This window comes from Sciurus vulgaris (genome assembly GCF_902686455.1).
Source record: "Sciurus vulgaris genome assembly, chromosome: 12".
NCBI lineage: Eukaryota > Metazoa > Chordata > Mammalia > Rodentia > Sciuridae > Sciurus > Sciurus vulgaris.
Genome location: NC_136473.1, coordinates 65,181,462 through 65,203,367, shown reverse-complemented (window position 1 = coordinate 65,203,367; position 21,906 = coordinate 65,181,462). Strand labels below are relative to the sequence as shown.

The 21,906-nt window shown below is 38.7% G+C and overlaps 1 long non-coding RNA gene across 1 annotated transcript in view; it reads left to right on the top strand.

Annotated features, from left to right (window-relative positions):
- The window catches only part of LOC306641629, a 79,956-nt gene extending 69,350 nt beyond the window's left edge, over positions 1-10,606 (top strand). The window contains exon 2 of the long non-coding RNA XR_013758221.1: positions 10,242-10,606. This is a non-coding gene — a long non-coding RNA (uncharacterized lncRNA). The remainder of the gene's footprint in view (positions 1-10,241) is intronic.
- Positions 10,607-21,906: the final 11,300 nt, after the last annotated feature.

Sequence of the window (21,906 nt, the reverse complement as noted above, 5' to 3'; positions counted from 1 at the left end):
TATAAGACATGGAAAATATCACATAAATGTAAGAGATCAAGGTCCAGAGTTCCTCATCTGGAATCTGACATGATCCCAGCTAGATCATTGTGCATTGACCTAGCATGCATGCAATGACCAACAAAAGACCTGCATACCTGCCTCTGGTCTTGTCCTCATGAGTTTCATCTGACAGATTCTACATCAGAATGCAGTTGGGTATGTTGTCTGATCATTCACCCTTGCATACTTAACAAGGAAGAATATATGCATTCATTCATTCATAAAGTCAACAGATATTTGCAGAAAAGAATAGCAAATTCTTCTATGTTCTTTTGCATGCCAAGTACTCTTCCATGGGTTTTACCTTAGTTATCCTACTTAGTCCTCAAGGATATGCTATTGCACATATGAGGAAACAGGCATGACGCCAATGTCCACTCTTTACCATATCATCTTTTGCCTCCACCAAGTGCCCACTGTGGGCTTAGCATGGCACAGGAAACTAGTTATTGAGTGATGAAAAATAGGCATGATCCTTGCCTTGTGGACCATACTGACTAGTAGATGAAACATACATTCAGGATCATTGTTGATTAATCAAACTAATGAAAGCACTGTAAAAGACAAGTATGAGATGATATAAAAACTTGCAACAGAAAAATGCTACCCAAATTGGATGTTAAGGAATGCTTCCCTGACATTTAACTTTTCTGCAGACCTAGAAAACAAAAACTTTACCCTAAGGAACATAGAGAAAACCTAATGGCACAAGTTTTGTTTTGTTTTTTATTGTTTTTTAAACCTCATTTATACTGCCTACCCCATAGCACAAGATACCAAATATAAAATACAGCCTCTTTCCTATAAAGAACAATTCTGTTCCCTGTCTTCAAGAAAGGCATCTTATAGTTGGGGAAGGAAGATTCCTGTTCATTAATTGATATTTTTCCAAAACAAAGACAATAATAATAATATCATATTAATAATTAACACAGAATTCTTACCATAAACTAACTGTTCTGTGCTCACTTTCCATTTAAACTTCACAAAATCCTTTAGGATACATTCTACAATTGTCCACTTTTTGCAACTAAATATACTGGAGTTCAGAGAAGTTAAGATGCTTGACTATGTAATACCACCTATAAATGGAAAAAAGTGGAATCAGAATCCAGGTCAAGTCCCATACACCTGCCAGAGTTTTCAAATTCCTATACCTCCAGTGGACCAGAAATGGAATCTTAATCAGAGAAATGAACCGGAGAGCATTGCCTTTCTTCAGCTGATAACTGCTCTGCAGTAATGGAGTCCCCGAGATTCTAAGCTGATTTTTAAAGAAAAGTGAGCAGTTTTGATTTCCAGCTGCTCACTTTTCTTTAAAAATCAGCTTAGAATCTCAGGTTTTAAAAGTTTGCAACTAAGTTTTTAAGTGTGTGATGATTATGAAGGGTATATTAATTTCATTCTAGGGATCATATCTGGCTTTCTGACTGCCACATACAATCAGAGCACTACTCAGCACTACTCATATTGTTCCCGACACATAAGGAGATGACATACTCATGGAGAAACAGATGCATAAACAAGTGCTAACTATCACTTTTCTACAGGATGAATGGAGTAATAGATAGAGGTACTAGACCTAAGGTGAACATAAAAGAGAATAGTTATATATATTTAAGGTAGAAAATGTACAGAGTTGATGAGTCTAGGCAGTCAAACAACAATCTAGACAGAGACGGCAACACACAGGAAAACTTGAAGAGTGAGAAAGCACAGCATTCTCAAAGTCCTTCATGCTGTCAGAAAGCTTGTAGAACAGTATTGAAAGGCAGGGAGGGCATCTGGTAAGCAGGGGCAAGACTTCAGATGATTCTAGATACTATACTGAGAGAGCTGGTCTTGATCTGTTGATCACAAGTACATGAATGAATGAATGCTACATCAGATAGTCACTTTACAAAGATTGCTCTCTTGTTTCTAGAGACAGAAACAAGTCAGAAAATAATTACAACACTCAAGAGGAATGGCAAGGCCTGAACTACTTGTGAAAGAAAGGAGGGGAAAGTTATAGACATGATAAGGAAGTAGACTCAGGAGAGCCAAATGGCTAATTGCAGATGGCAGTGATAGAGAAGGGATGGATTGACTCAGGTGTCTGGCCTAAGAGTTGGACTCTGACCGTGTGGAAACACGCATGCAATATGAGATAGCACATGCAAGTGGATCCCCAAATAAAATTTGATATCAACAATGAAGTTTATTAGCTCTAAATAAAGAGCAAAGAGTGGATGAATTCATTTAGTCATCTATTCATGATCTAAACTACAGTGATTCTCCAGATAAAGCAGCAATCTGAGGCAGATTATACTTAGAACTTCAAACATATATTAAAAAAATGTTACAAACCAAATCCAAACAATGAAAAAAAATCTAGAATAAAAAAAAAATATATAGAGATAATGATTACTTCCTAAAAACACTAAATTTGGCCATCACTGACTGGCAGCCAAAACAAGACAAGGAAATCCAGAAGGTGCTGTAACAAGAAGCTGACAACTACGCCTTGGTAAAGAATACTGGACTTTGGAGTTGAAGGACCAGGATTTGAATCCAGGTCTGCTGTAGAACCTAAGACTCAGGGTTTCAATGCTCTGGGTTTCATGTAAAAATGAGTTCCCTCATGTAAAAAATGAAGAAAATAATATCATTACTAAAGATGTTTAAAGCACCTCGTTCGCCATTGGACTTCAAGAGATAACATTGTGGTTATTTTTTCTGCAGAAGATGAGCCTTTTCCTGGCACTAAATTCTCAGAGGAACTGAAATTTTGTCAGCACAGAGATAGATAAAGGAATGGACAATTTTACAAGCATTAGGTCACTCAAACAAATGACAAAATAAACCGTGCCCTAGCAAGCCAAGAACAGGAGGCTCCCTAAATCTGGAAAATCTCATCCGCTCTCTCAGGGAGGTCTGCATATTTCTTTTCAGTTGAGTGAAACCAAAAGTTTGCAAGCCTCCCTACAGATGAAACCTGGCTCCTTCTCAGCTTAGGCTCCTGTGAGCAATGTCAGTGCAGTGCCAGGACAGTGGGACAGTGCCTGGCGGGGCAATGCATCTATTCCAGAAGCCTTCCTTGGGCTTTATGTAGGCAGAGAGTCAACGTGCTGACTCCACTCCAGGACCAGGAGAGTTGGGAGTGAAGAACCAGAAAAACAGGATTTCACACTTAAGCCTCTTCCTAAGTTGTAAAACTCTCTCCTCCAGTAGAAGCTGATCCAGGAGGGTAAATAGTAAGACACGCAAACACAGGACTTGAAGCTGTCCTCTCTGTTCAACAACCTTCACTGCCCCAGTTTTTAATCCAATTACCCTATAAAATCATAGACCCAGATACTTTAGTAGAGAAAACCCTAGAAGACATCTAAGGAACCTTCCATCTGACTTGGAAATCACGCATCTGTGTTCTTGATAATCATCAACCTCTGCTTACAAATCACCAGTGGAAGAAAGTTTACTATCAAGGACATATCAACTCCATAATTCTGAGAACCGTAACTCAAAGTTTAAGATCTCCATGATATGAACCCATCCTCTGGTACTACCCTAACGTAGCCTCGCTCTGCCTCTCTCTTCTACCTGCCCACATAATCCAAGTATCACTGAATAAACTAATGATAGAGTCTTCTCATTATTAGTGGACTCTTGAATATTAGTTGAACATCTGTTAGAAGCCATGCATCCTGCTAATCATGGTGGGGAATCCAAAGATGAAAATAAATTCTCTATCCTCAGGAGTTTACAAACAAGACGTTAGGTGAATACATTTAGGTGCACCCCTCTATTTCAACCATAAAGAAATACAAGATAAAATACTTAAAAAACCAAAACCAGAAGACCTAAGACAGGCTCAAAAACATTGTCATGGGCAAGAAAAGAAGCAAAGGTACACAGAGGCAACTAGGCTGTGAGGGTGTGGAATCCCAAGTCTTGAAGCAGAGACTTGGAGATGCAAAGTGCGCAGGTCAAAGCCAGGTCCATGACTTCAGGGGAGGATCTGGCATGCCATGCTTCTCCCTCCCTGTCCAGAAAAGGAACTGGAGGGGAGAGGTGGTCTGTGATTTTAGAGGAATCTGGAAACCTAGAGGAGTGTACAAATAAAACCCAAGCTTCTGACCTGAAGCTGAACGCAGCCATACCCTGGTCCCATAACTGGATCTGCAATACACCCAATATCCTTAGGGAGCAGGGGTCCCAACACCTCTACGGACCTTTGATAAAAATTCAAACTGTAAAATAAAATGACTTAACTTCAACTATTAGCAATATAAAGATTACCAGATAACAGGCAGACTAAAAATAAAAATTCAAAAGCAGAACAGTCTGTTAGAGAAACTTTATAAGACATGTCTAAATAACTCATGAGAAATCACAATAGAGGTTATAAATTTTTAGAAATGGAAAGAGACAAAAGTACTGAATTAAAACACTAAGGGATATATATAATCAGTCATCTTCTTAGGGAAATTTATTCCTCAAATACATTTATTTAAAATTAGAAAGGAATAAAACCAAAGCATTAAATGTTCAATTCTTGAAACTAGAAAAAGAGAATAAGTTAAAAACAATAGAAGAAAAGAAACTTTCAAATAAAAATTAATGAAGGGGACTTTAGAACGTCAGCCATGGCCCCCTTCTTCCTGCCGGGAGAAGTCTGTATTATTACCTTTAAATAAAACCTGCTTAATATGCTTGCCATGGCGTGCTTCTCTAGTGTTCAACCTTCAACATTAGAAGGAGCAGAACTCGTCACCAGTAAACGGCGGTATCAGATTTGGAGGTCCCACCGAGATTTACACCGAGGTAAGTAAGCTTCTCTCTCCATGCACCCCACATCTGTTTGAGGTGCATCTTTTTGTCTCTTTATATTTGGAGGGCAAAGTGGGCACTGGTCAGCTACTTAAATGCAGTTAGTGCAGCCGCCATTCTTAAGACTCGGGTGAAAGGTTTCCCGGCCCAGGCAAGTTTCCAATCACCTGCTCTGTAGGCATGTTGGACTGTGCTGAAGCCGTTTCCTACTTTTCTGTCCAGGCCCAGAGCGCAATTGCCGCCAGTACACAGTGTCCCTAGTCCTGATCTGCCCAGGATGTGTGGAGGTGGAGGAAGGGTTGGAACAACTGCGGGGTTCTCGGCCTGGGCTACTCTCGGGTGGACCCCAAAGGTTCCTTCTCTGGACTCCCCCTCCCGACCGCCCTGAGGGGTATCCAGGGTGATGGGTAGACGAATGGCACTGAGGGAAAGCACCAATTACCTTTGCCTCCGTATGGGCCGCACAGTGCACAACACTCCCGCACATCCACTCCCTCCTGGATGTTCCCCTTCCCTTGCCGGTCAGACATTAGGAATTCAAGCTGTAGGATTAAGGCCTGGGATGATTAGTATGAAAATGCCCAGGTTCCCTTTGTCCACATAGTTAACCTTCACTAGTCTAGACACTAGAGTCTCCCCATTACTATTCCTGTGCTTAAATGTGCTCTCTTTAAGCTGCAAGAGGGGCGCATTTAAAAACCCCTCCCATGTGACCCTCCAAGCAAAGGGCGTTATACGCCTAACAACCAATAGATGTCCCCTCACCCTCCAAAGATTCCTTTAGTCTACAGGGCAAGAAGATAGGCAAAAGGCACACTTTTTATCGTTTTTCATAATTAGGAGTTTATAGTGGCAGGAGGAAAGCAGTAATGCCCTTAAGTCTGAATCCTCCCAGGGTCTCTAGCACAGGGCAAACTAGGACCCTAGCACTTTGCCAAAGAAAGCCAAAAATAACTTTGGCAAAGCCAGGTAGTGAGAGATGGGTTTTTCTGGACCGTAAAGAAGCTCAAAGTTAGGGAGATATCCCTAATACTTCTAACTCAGAAGGGAGCTTCTCTCTCAACAGTATTGCCAGGTTCACCACTAGCCTGCATACTGCTAAATTACAAATGATCAAGAAAAGTGCCTTTCATATGTTACCATGCTTGACAGCATAATCTCTGCCATGAGAGGAGAAAGCCTTGAGGAATCGCCCACTAAGGGAGGAAAATCGAGGGGACCCTCCCAACTTAAGACAGACAAAAATAAAATTAAGGAGGCTTTTGGAGGATCCTAATAAATATTGAGATGTTTCAAAACTTATGCCAGGTATTTGACTTCTGTTGGAGACTGCTGCCCTGTAGGGCCCGCAGTGGTAGCTGGCCTCGCCCTAAGATGGCACCGAGAAGCCCAACTACAAAGAAAAACAACTTTAAGGAAGTGCTTTCTATTGGCTGACTGATCTCCTCCACATCCGTGCTTAGCTCGTGATCAGTACATGTCCTCATTACCCACCATTAAGTCTCCACGAGCCAAATGCCTGACCCGTTAAGGTGATTGGCTGTTACATCCCATAAAGCTGCGCACTTTGCGCGGCGGAGGCAGGCAGGCAGCAGCTGCGTGACGAGAGAAGAAGAGAGGCAGCGGCGGCGCGACGAGAGAAGAAGGAGAGAGAGAGAGAGCTGCGCGACAAGAGAAGAAGAAGAAGACGGCGGCGGTGGAGGAGGAAGAAGAACCAGGCACTCGGCTCAGAAGCTCTCCCATAAAAATAAAGACCTTAAAACTTCATCTGAGGCCGAGTCTTCATTGTATTCGCTGGACAAGACAGACTTCACCTGGAAAATTATGCTATTAACCATCTAGAGCACAGGTAGTTCCCAGAAACCATCCTAACTGGGATTCAGAAACCATCCTAATTGGGATTCAAATAATGAGTAGGATGCCTAAAAAAACTATTATGTGGCCTTCAGGAAAGTCCTGCTATTTTCATGGAGAGACTTAGGAAAGCAATAAGAAACACACCACTCTGAATCCTGAATCCATAAAGGGCCACCTACTTTTAAAGTATAAATTTATCATTTAGTCAGCCCCAAATATTTAGAGGAAATTACAAAAATTGGCATGTGGCCCTGATCAATCCTCAGATGATCTTCTCCAGCTTGTGTCTTCCGTTTTTTTAATAGACACCAAAAATAAAGAAAAGGGAACATATAGGCAAGAAAAAGGACTTATTAAAGATCATTCAAAATTTCAGAAACTTTTAATGCCTTGCAATAGTCCATGCAATTTGCCCATTTTAGGAGTTAAAAAGCAAACTGCCTAGTTCAGAACCTTAGAATAATGAAGCAGTAATTTCCCCCACCCTGTAGTTCTTAATTCATACACTATTATCTTGGATTCCAACTGCTGCTTGGTTTACTAAGTTGGATTTAAAAGATGGCTTTTCCTGTTTATGCTAGACTCTGAATGGCAATTTCTGTTTGCCTTTGAGGAACCAGATACTGTATCTCAACTAACCTAGACAGTATTGCCTCAGGATTTAGATGGCCCTCACCTGTTCCGGACAAACCTTAGCTAAGGACTTAACAAAATTCAGAGATAAAACATCTGTAATTGTTCTCCAGTAAGTAAATGACATCCTTTATGTGCCTCCACCTAGGAGTTATATCAAAAGGCCATTACAGAACTCCTAAACTTCTTAGCTGATAGGAATTATAAGATCTCAAAAAATAAAGCTTAATTATGTCATCAACAGGTTCAATACTACAGGAAATAGCCACCATAGGACAATACTCTGCCCCAGAAATATCAAGAAGGGACCTTACTTCAAGCTCCTGTCCTCAGCTTACCTATGAAGCAAGATTTAACCTGTTTGTCATAAAGGGGAAAATAAATCCTAGATAGGCAGCCATAGACAGCTCAATAACCAATGGCATATCTCAGTGAGGAACTTAGCAAAGTAGCTTCATTCTCAAAAGTAATGGAAAATAAGGTCTCATAATTTTCTTTGACTTCCAACCTGTCCTGATGAGATGGCTAAAATGCCCTAGGCACAAGGTTTCTGTTAAAACCTGTTAGATCCTTCCAGATCTCAGTCAAGGCTTACATTGAAATGTAAATAAAAGAAGCCTAAAGGCTCAGTAGGAGACTGGTCTCAAACCCAAGGAAAAAAGGTAAAGAGTCTTACCTGAACTCAAGCAAAAGTAAATTTTATGGTGCTTTACTGAAGTAATTAACGGCCGTATCATTTTTCCAGGACTCTTGTTTTTTTTTTAATTCTATATTTTTTTTGAGCTCATAATTTTTTTGATCAGTTCTATTTTTTATTCAACTAGAGTTTTTGAACATCTGTTACATTGCAATGGAGATTCACCTATAAAGGTACAAGGCCTTTGATTTTGTGTTATTTGTATGTCGTGCTGTCTAATGTCATGTTTTGTCTGTATCAAAACTGAGCGCTCCTAAAATTAAAATTTAAAAATGGATCCAGATACTCTTAATTCATGTGATTTTAAAAGGTTCAAATTGGGTAAACTAATAAAAGTAAAATGTCTTTGAAAATAACTCGCAAGTCTCTAGGTGGTCAAGCTAATAAAATATTGATGTTAATAAAATGTCTAATATCAATTGTTTCTAGGACTTTTCTTCAACAGGAAAGAGACCGCAAATACTGTTCAGGACACATGTCTGATATCTTGATTTTTGCAGAATAAGTGAATTAGAGTTAACATGTATGGGATTACTCAAATGTGTTTGTAGAGACATCGGATTAATTTACAAAGTTAAGATGCCAATTGTTAAATAACATCGAGTACTTTTAACTCCTTAAATTCCATGGGGTATCATACTTAAACATTATTGGTGTTTTCATAGGTTAGTAAATAAAAGGGTTTAAACTTGCTTTGTGTCATCACTAAACTAAAAACAAGGTTACTAAGAGTTATGTCCTAACAAGTGCAATTCAATATACAAAGGGTCCCAAAAGTTTCCACTGTGCTTCAATTAGAGCACTATAAACAACAAAATATTTAATCTTATTAAAATAGAGTAATTTATCTAAATTCAGAAATTTCATAAGAGTTGTTTCAGAATGTGAACAAAAAGGGGTCAACAAATAGGAAAAAGAAAAGAAAAGGTTATGGGTATGGAAATATATTTAGTAAAAGGGAAAAGGAAATGTTTCTGGGTAAGAAAGTGCTTGTGTGATGAAATACATGAGGGTCTAAGTAAGTACTAAGAAAGTCTATGTGTAAGTAAAGGGCAAGTTTCAGCAAGTTTGCATGAAACTAAGTTGGTTGTATGTATGTGAGACAGCTAAAGCTATTTAAGGTTTTTCCTAAGGTGAAATACTAATGTTCTGATGTAAACCAAAGTTTAATCTATATGGTAAAATGACAAGGATTTCTTAGAAACACTAATTTACTTTTAACTTTGTCTATTAAGTTTTATTCTTTAGAACAATTAGTCTTAAAAATTGGGGTTTATACAATTATGGTTAAACAACTGTTAAGAGTATTGTACTATGTTACAGAGTCTACATTTTTCTTTAAAAACTAAATTTGGTAAGATAAAAGTGTCAAGGTAATTGTGAAATGGTCACTAGTTGTATATTAAATGTGTTCATATTTTCCAGGTATACAACTTTTTAAAGCAGGGAATTTATCAAGTTCTGCTATTCTCCAGATTAAACTTGTCTGTAATGGTAATTTTAAACTTATAAAGAGTAAATTTTATTAGGGATTTATTTCTATCATTTAATGTTCTATTATAGGACCTGCTATAAATAGGGTATATGTAAAATTTGTTACTTTTTACACTGAGATAAAGAATTTCAAATATAAATGTATTTATAAAAGTTAGAGCCTGACTTGTTTAAAGGTTAATTTTGTGAAACATGAAAACATTTTGCCACTTTGACACACAAAAGGAAAGTTAAAAGCTCTCTCAGCCTTTCTTTGATTCATGTTTTACATACAATGTTAAATTGTGTCAATTATAAAGTTTATATATAGGCTCAGGAAACAATATATGTAAACTTCTTAAAATGACATTTAAGAAAGAAGCAAAGATCAACATCAGAATTAGAACACTTAAGATCTGTAAGGAGCCACGCCTTACCTGAGATAAGGCTCTGCCTCCCACCTTACTGCATGTGAGAGTGACTCCAAAATAAGTCAGACTTCAGCTTATTTAAAGTTATAGTCAAAATATTGGTTCTTGTTGTAAATGTAGTGTGATATCAAATAGGGGATATAATGTGATTCTCAGTCAAAATTCAAGATAGCTATTATAAAAGCTGAATATATTTTTACTCTTGCTAATTTCATTTTGTAAAACTGTTACCTGTTAATGTTTTGCAGAAGTAGCTGCTTCAAGAACACACAACCTAGGTAACTTGTGATAATAAGCCATCACCTATAGAACAGATAGTGGTAACTTCCAGTACTAATACAGACTCCAGTTAGATAAAAAGGTAAATAACTGTAAAGTTATGGACATTGAAGTTAAAGCCCAGTACTCTTACTTTATGACTGGTGAGACTGGCTTGTTGGATGATTAAGATCAAACTTAGAGATTGGAATTAAATACAGAAGGCAAAACAGACCAGTATTTGGATCTTTTGCCCTCAGTCAGCCTGAACCCACGAACAAGAGAACTTCTCTAAGGAGCCTTGCCACTCTGGGTCACACAACCTCCTGATCAAGGAGATTGTTGAGACTAGAGGATGAAAAATCACTCAGTGCATCTGCTGCAGAGGAGGGTCATGGAAAAAGGGAGACATCCCTCGATGCTTCCAAAGGAAGCCACCTGATCAAAGAGACCCTGCCTAACCAAAGGCACTGGTGGAGCTAAGAAGCTGCTCTTAAGTTCTCTACGAGTGGCCCCTGTGGGAACTCAGCTGACTCTTTAACAAGACAGGAACCAGGTCAATTTGAACAGCTTGATCTTAGACACCCAGCAAAACAGTTAAAACCAAAATATAGCCATTCTTGGGCATTTAAAAGAAATAATAGTTAAATGTAACTTAAGATGTACACTTGTATTAGCCCACTAGAATAAAGACTGGAAGCTACAAATGAAAGAAAGATTCTTCAGCAAATGTGTCTGATAACTTTCAAGAGAAACTGCCAGAGTCAGAAGTTTTTAGTCAGTTTAAGGCCTGCAGACCTTCCTAAGCTACACAGGAAGACTTAATCTATGTTTGCTCGTATGATTATCTATCCCTAAGTAACAGAAGTATAGAGATCTCTACTAAACACAGGTTATACCAATAAAGAGATATTTTACAAAATCAGATGACATTAAGTAGCTTAACTATATTTTCTGAGGACATCTATGACATTAAAAGTTAAATGTTGTGTTTACATTCCTGATAACCTGGACAATGTTAAAGTCCCCAAATAAAGGCCTTGTCCTCTCCAGCCTTTGCTAGGCCTAGTTATGGGAACAATTTCTCAGTTCTTCCACCTCCTGGTGAGAGATTGACTTCTGTCATTTTCATGATACTCAGTGGCATATTTCAGATGCTGCAACATTTACTTTGTACTAATCTCATTTCAGTACTCATGTCTTTTTGTTCTTCTATCATAGAAGCACCCACCCCCAGATGACTTTACAACCTGCTCTTTCCCCAACCAGACTTCTACCTTGGACCCCTCAATTGACCCGATTTTTTTAAAAAAGGAACTCCAAACTGCTTGCCCCTCTCTGCCCCCTTTCAGCTTCGAAGCAGTCAGAATGACCGACGCCCCCTTTCTTTTTCTTACAGCAGTTAGGAGTTCCTAAAGCTAAAGGGGGAAATGAAGCCAGAATTAAGGACAGGTTGTTAGTGTAGAAATAGGAAATCGGGTCAATTCGAGGAAATGAAGCCATGAAGCCATCTGCCTCTGGAAGTTGGAGACTGCCCCTGGAAGAATGGAATGTCAAGGATCTTGGGAGCTCATTGATTTACCTGCCTTTATCAAGGACTGCAAGCAAGGAGCTGCTAATTAATGCCCTGTGGGCCCTTGCCTGGCTGAATCATCTTGGCCCTCCCCCTGCCCATGGCTTCTCACTTAATGCAAAACCAGGCCTAGTCACGTAGGCAGGAAGGAGAGATAAGGGGGGGAAGAACTGGAGAACAAAAGAAAATTTAACCTATAAAAGATGTAGGGTGCACTCACTTCTTTGGACTTTAGAACATCAGCCATGGCCCCCTTCTTCCTGCCGGGAGAAGTCTGTATTATTACCTTTAAATAAAACATGCTTAATAAAAAAAAAAAAATTAATGAAGCAGTGGTTCTCAACCAGTGATGATTTTGTCCCTCGGGGAACACTTTGTAATGTCTGGAGATATTTTTGATTGTCATGACTGGGATAGCAGGGGTGTTGTTTGTATCTTGGAGGTAGAGGCAAGGGGTGCTGCTCCACATACTACAATGAACAAGATACCTCATGATAAAGGAGCATCCAACTCCAAATGCCAATAGTGTGGAGGTTGAGAAACAGTGCCTTAACCTTGGGTGATTGGCAAGAAAGCAGTACTTTGGACTACATTAGGGATGCTAGGAGGAGGAGCAGTTTCCATGTAAATATAGTAAGCTCTGCTTCATGCATATTGCTTTACAGGTACTCATAAGGGATACAAGTTAGAATGTTTGCTCATCAACCAGTAATGCAAAAATCATGTAAACACAAGCTAATCAGCTTGATTGGTTACAGCATTACATTGGGAAGACCTTGGATTTTGAAACCACATCTAAACACAAAACTTGGCTCAAAATTTGGTTCCACCATGTACTGTGGACAGATTCTCAGCAAAGGTACCAAGTTCTCTCATCCTTGGCTTCTTCAACACAGTAAAATCATTGTCACATAGTTACTTGAGGATTAAATGAAATATATGTGAAAACCCCAACACAGTGCTTAAGTATTCCACAGACATTATTTTTCTTTTCTGTTATTGAAATTAATATTAGTTTCATGGTATATATTTGAGTGCCCAGTTTGTGCCATACAAATTGTATTCTTATTAGGAAAAAAAAGAAAAGAAATATATGAGGACCTTTGTCACTGGCTAATGACTAAGGAAGTTCAACACTCAGGTTAAGGAAGCTAAACAAAGAGCTACTTTCCCGGAGGACCACTCTAACATTTTTTTTCAATTTAGGTCAACCCTTGAAGATACTGCCCCAGATCAATACCAGATCAGCAAGTTGTCAAGAGGATGGGGAGGGACACAGGAGATTGAGTCTACTTCAGGCCATACAGAGGTCAAGCTTCATGGTGGTGGGAGGAAAACAAAATGCTCTTCTTCTGAATCTGAACTCAAGCTGCTCAATCAAAAAGTCATTTTGCATAACCCTAAACCCACAATTATCTGGATGTGGGAAGTGTCCTGAATTTGGATAAAATTATACTCCATGCCCTTCACAATGTTATCAAAAGAAAATGAATAGTTAAAGATATCCTTTATTGGAAAAAGAGTTGCAAAATTTAGCAATTAGTTGTAATCATGGTCAATTCATGTTTCTCAACCTCAGGTCTTTTTCATTACCTTTCACTGTATTTGTCAAACCCTCAGTATGTGACAGCCACTAGACAGGGAACTGGGGATAGAAATAGAAGATAAGGAGATGGTCTAGTTGGTTTTTTCACTGCTGTGACTAAAAGACCCAACCAGAACAAGAGGAGGGAAAGTTTATTTGAGAGCTCACAGTTTTAGAGGTCTCAGTCCATTGACAGCCAACTCCTTGGGGCTCGAGGTGAGGCTGAACATCATGGCAGAAGAGCATGGCAGAGGAAGGCAGCTCACATGATGATCAGGAAGCAGAGAGAGAGATTCCACTCCAGATACAAAATATATACCCTGAAGTCTTGCCTCCAATGACTCATCTCCTCCAACCACACCCTACCCACCTTCAGTTACCACTCAGTTAATTCCATCAGGGGATTAATTCATCGACTGGGTTAAGGCTCTCAACCCAATCATTTCTCCTCTGAACCTTCTTGCTTTATCTCGCACATGAACATTTGGGGGACATTTCACATCCAAACCATAATAGGAAGCTTTAGAGAATATGAGAATAGATTTAAGAAGATATGACATAGAAACCAAAAGACAGAAACCTTGAAGTCTTCACTGTGTCACAAGCAAAGTCTGCTCTTTCTCTGTCCTGCCACCTCCCACCATCCCCACCAACTCTACCTAGGTCACCACCACTTCAATTCTCTGAAGTAGTCTTGAGGACTCTGCAGCACAGGACTCTTGTTTTTTTAAACCTGCTGAGCACTGAGGTGATACAAGAAAGACTAAACCAAGCCATCTCATTGCTGCCTACAGAGAGCTTCCAAAACTAGAGATAAAAAAGACATAAAAACTTACACAGACAATCTTGACTAGGGTGAGTTTTCAAGTTAACACAGAGGAGGTTGAATAAAAGTCCATGGGCGTTTTTCATTCTCTACTTAATTTATCCTTTCTTTCAATAATTCAGGAACTTTGACATGATATTGGATAACCAGGAGAAAAATCCCCATCACTTAGAGAGTTGACTAAGGAAAAACAACAAGCACAGCAGTCTGCAAGATACTTAAACAGGGCTCTTCCAGCACAGCATCTCTTCTGATCCTAGTTGGTCTTATAAGCTCAAAACACAAGCATGCCCTCTGCCTCCTAGAAAGAGTCTTCTTGAAGGACTCGAGTTCATCTCTGAGTCAAGCTCTGGATTTTTGCCAGTCTCATATTAATTTTAGGATGAGACCCACCCCATCCCTGGCAGGCACCCCCCTCGAACTCCCACAACGAGAACCTGTTTGGCTTGGCCCATCTTCACCAGCAGCCTAACAGCTCCAAATCTCCTACTGCTCATGTCTGCACTAAACCTAGATAATTGTTTTCTACTCCAAGTCTTTCAGGGCAGCCAATTCATTATCATCTTTTTTACCTACCCTGGGCATCTGCAAGTCAGCTCTCCCACATCTGGTTCTTATTCCTGGATGATTAAATGTGCAGTGTGATTTTCACCAATCCTACAACCTCCCTGAGCTTCTGCATTAGTACCAGTTAAAGAGTAACAATAGTCCCCTCCTCCCACTGCCAATGTCTAGCAGTTTGCTGAATTGTAAAGATTATATGTTTGATAAGTACTCCAGGTGACAAAGATGTCTATACCAAAACGAGCTATTCTTCCTCCCTTAAAAGCCAACTCAATTCACAATAAATACAAAGTGTATAGAATTATATTTAAAGTTATACCTTCTAAAGAAAATTTATTCCAGTCTACATAGGATAATCCAAAATAACTCATATTTTCATCCAACAAACATTTGTTGAGAAAGTTCTCCAGATATAGAGGAGCAAAAGGGGGAAAATCCCTTTTCTTAATAGGAACTGCAGACACAAATAATTTACTATAATAAAATGTAAGAAATGCTACAATAATTGCATTATTCTGTGTCCACAAACAGGCAAGTTTTAGAGAGGAGATGAAATCTGAGATTGGCCCTGAAGTTATAAAACCACAGCCAGGCCAGAGAAGCAGCCTAGACAGAGAGCATAGTTGAGCAAAGGGAGCTTTACACTGCTAGTAATCATGAGGGACACATGTGAAAGAAAATGCTGGCACCCCCAGGAAAGTGAGCCCCAAGATGAGATAGGGGGGGGGTGGTTAGTAAGGCGCAGGAGGGCAATCTGGAAAGTTAGCCTAGAGCTGATTTATAAAGGTTCTGAAACATCATAACAATTATAGTTCATTTTACCCTCAATATAATGGGGTGTCATCCAGGGCTTTTGACAATGGTCAAGTAGAGGAAGCAGGAGAAAGAAACGAAAATTAGTTTAGAAGCCATATGCCTAGCACAGATAAGGGCTTCCATGAGGCAAGAGTGGTGGGGATCAGAAAGGGAAGAAAGGTGGGTGATGCTTACAAAAAGCAGGACCACTAGGACTTAGTAACCAATAATATATGGGGAGGATACAACCAGGGGAAAGAGAGAGTTCTGGAATGCTGATGTTTAAACCAGGAAGTATAAGAGGAAGAGAAGGTTAAGGTAGGTGTGGCGGGTAGAAATGGAGAGGTGGAGAGGTGGAGTAGGGGGCATAATCCTTTAAACTAAACATTCAGTGATGAAATCAACTGCATGATACTCCCAAGCTCTCTGTCCCAAGAACTTCAGTTCAGAGAAAACAAAAGGAAGAATAAAAGAAAGAAAATATTTGCAAGAGTTATATTGTGGGCACCCATATTCTTTCTCTCCTCCATTTGGACACTGCCTTTCTTTTCTTCTTTTTTTTAAATTTTATTTGTTCTTTTTAGTTATACGTGACAGTAGAATATATTTTGACATATCACACACACATGGATTATGACTTCCCATTTTTGTATTTGTATATGATGCGGAGTTCCACTGGTCGTATATTCATATAAGAACATAGGAAAGTTATGGATGATTCATTCTACTGTCTTTCCTATTCCCATCCCCCCCTTCCCTTACTCCCCTTTGTCTAATCCACTGAACTTCCACTCTTCCCTTCCCACCCACAATCCCGCTTATTGTGAGTCAGCACCTGCATACCAAAGAGAGCATCTGACCTTTGGTTTTGGGCTTATTTCACTTAGCATGATAGCCTCCAGTTCCATCCATTTACTGGTGAATGCCACAATTTCCTTCTTCTTTATGGCTGAGTAACAATATTCCATTGTGTATATGCACCATATTTTCTTTATCCCCTCATCTGATGAAGGGCACCTAGGTTGGTTCCATAATTTGTTGTGAGTTGAGCTGATATGAAATTGACATGGCCTTATCTCTATAGTATGCTTATTTTTAAGTCCTTTAGGTATATGCTGAGGAGTGGGAAAACTGTGTCAAATGGTGGTTCCATTCCAAGTTTTCTAAGGAATATCCATACTGCTTTCCAGAGTGATTGCACTCATTTGTAGTCCCACCAGCAATGTATGAATGTACCTTTTCCCCCACATCCTCACCAACATTTATTGTTGCTTGTATTCTTGATAATTGCCATTCTGATTGGAGTGAGATAAAATCTCAGTGTAGTTTTAATTTGCATTTCTCTAATTGCTAGAGATGATGAACATTTTTTCATATATTTGTTGACCATTCATAATTCTTCTGTGAGTGTCCATTCAGCACTTTTGTCCATTTATTGATTGGGCTATTTGTTTTTTGGGTTTTTTTTGGGGGGGGAAGGGTTTGTGTGCATGTGCAAGTGTGTGTGCAAGTGTGTGTGTGTGTGTGTGTGTGTGTTAAGTTTTTTTGAATTTTTTAATATATCCTAGAGATTAATGCTCTATCTCAGGTGCAGATGGCAAAGATTTTCTCCCATTCTGTAGGCTCTCTTCATATTCTTGATTGTTTCCTTTGCTCTAAAAAATCTTTTTAGTTTGATACCATTCCATTTACTGATTCTTGATTTTACTTCTTGTGTTTTAGGAGTCTTGTTGAGGAATTTAGTTCCTAATCTGACATGATGAAGATTTGGGCCTACTTTTTCTTCTAGTAGGCATAGGGTCTCTGGTCTAATGCCTATGTCCTTGATCCACTTAGAGTTGAGTTTTGTGCAGGGTGAGAGATAGGGCTCTAACTTCATTATATTACATATGGATTTTCAGTTTTCCCAGCATCATTTGTTGAAGAGGCTATCTTTTCTCCAATGAATATTTATGCCACCTTTGTTTAGTATGAGATAACTATATTTACATGGGTTTGTCTCTGTGTCTTCTATTCTGTGCCATTGGTCTACATATGTTTTGATGCCAATACCATGCTCTTTTTGTTACTACAGCTCTGTAATATAGTTTTGAGGTCTAGTATTGTGATGCCTCCTGCTTCACTTTTCTTGTTGAAGATTGCTTTAACTATGCTGGGCCTCTTATTTTTCCAACTGAATTTCATGACTGCTTTTACTATTTCTGTGAAGAATGTCATCAGAACCTTACTTAATTGGAATTGCATTAAATCTATATAGTGCTTTTGGTAGTATGGCCATTTTGACAATATTAATTCTGCTTATCCAAGAACATGGGAGATCTTTCCATTTTCTAAGGTCTTCAATTTCTTCTAGTGTTTTGTAGTTTTCATGGTAGAGGTCTTTCACTTCTTTTGTTAGTATTTTACTTTCTTTAAGATTATTGAGAATGGGACAGTTTTCCTAATTCCTCTCTCAGTTGATTCATCAGTCATATACAGGAACGTGTTTGATTTATGGGTGTTAATTTTATATCCTGCTACTTTGCTAAATTCATTTTTGAGTTCTAGAAGTTTACTGGTGGAGTATTTTTGGGTCTTCTAAATATAGAACCAGTCTTTAAAAAATATGGATAGTTTGAGTTTTTGTTTTCCTATTTGTATCCCTTTAATTTCTTTTTTCTAATTGCTCTGGCTAGAGTTTTCAGGATGATGGTAAATAAAAGTAGTGAAAAAGGCCATCCCTGTCTTGTTCCTGTTTTTAGGAGGAATGCTTTCAATTTTTCTCCATTTAGAATGATGTTATCCTTGGGTTTGGCATACACAACTTTTACAATGTTGAGGTATGTTCCTACTATCCCTAGTTTTTCTAGTGTTTTGAACATGAAAGGGTGCTGTATTTTGTCAAATGCTTTTTAAGCATCTATTGAGATAATCATGTGATTTTTGTCTTTAAGTCTATTGATATGATGAATTATGTTTATTGATTTATGTATATTGAACCACCCTTTCATCCCTGGGATGAACCCCACTTGATCATGGTGCACTATCTTTTTAATATGCTTTTGTATGCAGTTTTCCAGTATTTAAGTGAAAATTTTTGCATCTATGTTCATCAGGGATATTGGTTTGAAGTTTCTTTCTTTGATGAATCTTTGTCTGGTTTTGGTATCTGGGCGATACTAGCTTCATTGAATGAGTTTGGAAGTGTTCTCTCCTTTTGTATTTCATGGGATACTTTGAGGAGTATTTGTGTTAGTTCTTTGAATTTCTGGTAGAACTCAGTTTAAATTCCACCTGTTCCTGGACTTTTCTTTGTTGGTAGGCTTTTGACGTCATCTTCAATTTCATTGCTCAAAATTTGATCTGCTTAAATTTTCTATGTCCTCCTAATTCCATTTGGGTAGATCATATGTCTCTAGATGTTTGTTGATGTCTTCAAGATTTTTCTATTTTATTAGCGTATAAATTTTCAAAATAGTGTTCATTGTGGTATTTCCTTTTTCATTGCAAATGTTAGTAATTTGAGTTTTCTCTCTCTTCATTAGCTTGGCTGAGGGTTTATCAATTTTATTTATATTTTCAAAGAACCAACTTTTTATTTCATTGATTTTTTTTTGGATTGGTTTTTTTCCTTTCAATTTCATGGATTTCAGCTCTGATTTTAATTATTACCTGTCTTCTACTTTTAGTGTTTTTTTTTTTTTCTTCTTCTTTTTCTAGGGCTTTGAGATGTAATGCTAGATTATTTATTTGTTGACTTTCTACGTTGCCCTTTCTGTCTCTTCCCCCAAGTTCAGAGATATGTTCAATGTCCTGGTCTCGTAATCAAAGTAAGTAGACACACTGGAGTGTCCCTGGTTTCATGTACTATTCCAGAAGTAATGTTATAAAACAGAGGGAGAGGCAGAGAAAGGCAATGATGTCTAAATCTGAAGTTCCCAGGTCACTGGAATAGCATATGCTATTAATGAAAGTCCCCAGTGGTGCACTGGGCAGGGGAGAGGGGAAAGAGTAATAAGTTAGGCAGTAATAAGTTTCTCAGTCATTCTTGGATCACAAACCAGAGAATGTGAGCTGAAATTTTAACTAAGCCAGTCCAATGTCTGTCTGCAAATGTGCTGCCCACCTGCTCTGGAGGCTTTAGGGTTCCTAAGAATAAGAAGGTTTCAGTACCTTTCAAACAACTGCCCTAAGCTATGTTGGGCTCTTGTGTGTCACTTCTGAACTGGTTTAGTGTTTTTATCTGTTTTTCCTTTTGCGTGTTTCTCTATATGTACCTTGGATAAAAATACCTTTTGGAGTTTGTTTATACTTCCTAGGATCCTTGAAGGTAAGTTACATCAGTACTTCATTACTTTGGGTGAAGCAATCGGGGGGGAAAAAAAAAGACTAAGGTCTATGAAGAAGACAAACTTCAGAGGAAGTCACAGAGTGGAGACAGAACCACTTCTGTGCATGTATTTCTGAGCCTGAAAGGGAGCTTATTTTTATATAGGTTTAACTTTTGGGTTTGTTACTTGAACTAGACAACATAAAAAGAGACAACAGTAGTCAAGCATCTTGGTCCAGTCTCTGCTCAAATGGTTTCTGGCAATTAATTCCCAAGAACCTTGTGATGTGTTTCTGTAATGAAGAGTACATCATTCCAGTGAAGAGCCCATGACATCTGCTTCCCATCAATACAATGGGAAATGGATGGACAGAGCCTTGTGGGAGACAGTGCTGGACGGCATTCAGTTGGGAGTCCAGTAAATCTTCCAGACGACAGCAACAGTCTGACCTGACTGCTCCTCCAGCTTCATCTCACATCACTGCATCCTTTTTGTTCCAGCCATGTTGCACTGTTTTCAGTTCCTTCGGTCTGTTCTTTCACATCTCTGGACTTTTCCATCTGTACCACTACCCAAAAGGCTTTCCCCAACATCTACTTCTCTACCCAGTTATGTCCCACTTGTCTTTCATCTGACATGATGGAGATAATATTAGCACATCTTTCAGAGGATTGTTGTGAGACTTAAAAGGAGATTGTTCATTTATATTCTCAGAACTGTACCTGGTTGGGGGCAGCACTCTATACATTTTAGCTATTTTCTTTTTTTATTTTTATAATTACCACATATTCTTTATTCATCTAGATTATTATGTGAGCATTTTCACTTTAGCATAAAACATTTATTTAAAAGTTCGAAATTTATCATAAGCTCTAAATCATTTATTTCTTCTCAGTTTTTTTTACTTAATAAATTTATATTTTTTTTATTTTTACAGACTGCATTTTGATTCATTGTACACGAATGGGGCACAACTATTTTCATTACTCTTCTTTCAGATTCAATTCAAGCATCGCTGCTTACAGGAAACCTTCCATCAAACCTTTCCTCCTTATTAAAGTGGCCATCCTAGGTGCACTGATTGCACACTGAAAATGTCTGTCACAATAATAATGACCAATTGTTGACTGCTTTGTGCAGATTCTGCTCTAATTTCTTCTGTTTAATCCTCACTTTTACACTAGGAGTTACCTGGATTATTATTCCCATTTTAGAAAAAGAGCACATAGGTTCTTTTTTTTCCAAAGTCCAAGAGCTAGTAGATAATTGAACCAAAACTCAACCCAAGAGCTCTCTGGTTTGAGAGTCAATGCCTCATACTTTATCACATTGTACTTTAATTTGCTATTTTTGTTGTTGCCCCCCACCCCATTCAACTGCAAGTTCTTTGAGGACAAGGACGTCTGCTGTGAATATTATTACTGTTTTTCTTTGACCCTGGCCCTGAGCTGTATAATTGGCAGTTGTTCAATAAACGTTTGCTAAATTAATATATATCCAAATTCCCTCCACACAAAGAGAAAAATAAGGACTAGAGAATTACAAAACTCAGTTGATCCAGGAGAGCCAAGAAGTTGTAGTTCCCATTTCCTGCTAATATTTTATGATTATGTCCAAACTCTGGATCCTGAGAGGTTCTGTCTGACTAAATTTCAGCTGCAAAGACAGACTTATAATGCTCATAAACAGAGGCACGGTGTGGTCTACTGCTGTGAAAATCCAGCAGAGAAAAGTAGTTGGACAGGAGATGACTCTTCCCTCTGAGAAATCCATTTAACAAGGAAATCAACCAGAGAGTGACTCATGCCTGGATTGCCTTACTCTCCTTCTTGCCAATCCATGACCATCACTCCCCTGAACTCCTAAAGTCCCTCCCAGGTGTACACTGACTCACCAAACCTGCATGAGAACACATGTCACCTCCACATTCCTACAGATGATTTACACCCCCATGCTTTGTGCTCTTGTTCATATGCTAATTCCAATCTGTCCCCTGTATTTCTTGATGAGAGCTTTTCTCCTAGATTAGACTGAAAACAATGAAAGCTTA